Source organism: Populus euphratica, unplaced genomic scaffold (genome assembly GCF_000495115.2).
Source record: "Populus euphratica unplaced genomic scaffold, PopEup_1.0 scaffold2601.1, whole genome shotgun sequence".
Lineage (NCBI taxonomy): Eukaryota > Viridiplantae > Streptophyta > Magnoliopsida > Malpighiales > Salicaceae > Populus > Populus euphratica.
In genome coordinates, this window is record NW_011502496.1 from 16,787 (window position 1) to 19,033 (window position 2,247).

Genomic DNA, 2,247 nt, shown 5'->3' on the forward strand with positions numbered 1-2,247 from the left:
TAATTAAAAAAATCCATCTCAGAATCCCTAGAATGAACACGGACTCCTGTACCCAATGACTAAAAATCACCTCCACCACCCGGTCAATGAACGACACCCAACCCAGTCTTTAACTTGTATAGCAACCAAACCAGTGAAAATCACTCGATTCATGGAAAAACAACGAATTTTCCAAGATGGTATTCTAAACTCAACCCAACATCTATACCAAATGGAAACCAGATCTAGGTTTGCATTTTATTTTATCAAAGGATCCGATTGTAAAATTGTTCCAGGAACAAAGGTTATCTCCTTCTAATGGAGAATAAGTCAATAGGACTACAATTATACTGGATTTATTAAAAAATAAGGATAGTTAAAACATTGATGGACCTAATCGACCCAATAGATTGATCTAATTGACTTATTTAAAAATTTAGTTGTAATTTATTAATTATTTTTTATTTTTTATTAAAATAATATTATTTTAATTTTAAAAAAAAATTAAGGTTAACCTGGTTAAAATCCATCATCTAATCCTTAAATAAAGTTAACAAAACTAGGCCGGGTTTAGAAATATTGCTATGGAGAAAACTCAATGTTTTAAAGATATTGTTTGTTTTTATAATGAAAAAACATTTTTGAAAAAAATAATTTTTTAATAATTTTTTAATTATTTTAATGTATGATATTAAAAATAAATTTTAAAATATAAAAAAATATTTTAATATATTTTAAAATAAAAATAATTATTATTAAAATTAAAAGAAAAGAATGATGCGTTTTTGCATACTTGTTTTTTTAAATGTTTTGGAAGTCACTACGAGGAGAGGGGAAAAAAAGATAGTTACCTTTACCTATCAAATAGTTTAGTTCCCATTTTGTGCGGTCCTGAAGCCACGTTATCTATAACTCACTGCGGTAAGTTACCTATACATCTAGAATAATTAAGGTATCTACTCATCCTTTTCATTGTTTATGTAAACATCGAAGGGAGGAGGTGATCTATCTTCTTCATTCCCTTTATTTTTTTTCCTGCTTTTTGTTTTTTTTTTAATTTTTTTTTATTTAATATTTTTTTTATTTTAAATTTTTTTATAAATTATTTAGGTTTACTTTTTATAATATTTTTGCAATTTCATATAAATATGATGATATTTAACTTATTTTTAATTTTACAAATATATATTTTTGTTATCGTATAATTAAGTGGAATATATTTTAAAAATAACATAATTATTAAACTCAGTGAAGTTCATCACTTGGATCTTGAATTTAATGGATTAAACTGCAAAACTCGGATGAATCTAATATGTTAACGTCTCAATATTAAAAAAAAAATCATCTTAAATTTATTTTTAAACCCAAACCAAGCTTACCTAATAAACAAATTTTATAAGTTTTATATGATTTATAATCAAAATAATCAAATGTTTTTCTTTATATAACATAGTGATTCTTATTTCATTGATATGACCTATTCTATAATGCTATAAATAATATGAATATTGATTATCTAATCTATTTTTCTTGCTATTTATATTGAGCCTAGGTATTCAAACATTATGTATATACAAACCATTTATATAAACACATATAAAGCAAAAGTTTCAATAGGCCTTTTAGTCTTCATAATTGTAAGATAGTATTTGCAGAATTCCTCATTAGTGTTTTTCTTGCCACAATCATAATAAACATCTTTGTCTTCCTTGATGCTTTAATTGAGATTTCATACTTAGACTGCAAGATCAAATCAATACTTAAATTGTGATCCATGAGAAAATCTAATTCTTAATTTTCTAAAACAACCAATCATTTTCAACACATGAATATTTATCAAGGAACCCTTTATTATATTGTAGCAGAATAATTTCTTAGAAGTTTCATACATTTCAATACTACTAGCCACATTAAACAACTTTTTAAGATGTATAATTATTATATAGACATCCTGATTTTCATGTTGTGTTTGAAGTTCAAACGACATGTTAGCTAACATCACACTTGTAGCCTTCTTATCAAAATCAATATGACATTGATATTAGTCCTAACTTTGTTATCATTGTCTTAATCAAGGGCAAAAGAAATCAGTTTTTGAAGAACATATAATATTCTTTCCTGTTTAAGAATAATTTTTACATTTTAGTATCAATCTAAGAAGTTTTGTTCAGTTAATTTATTAACGTCAAGTATACTATGTAAAGATATATTTATTTTTATTCATGATAATTTATCAACATATTCATGTAAAGATAACGAGTATTAGTT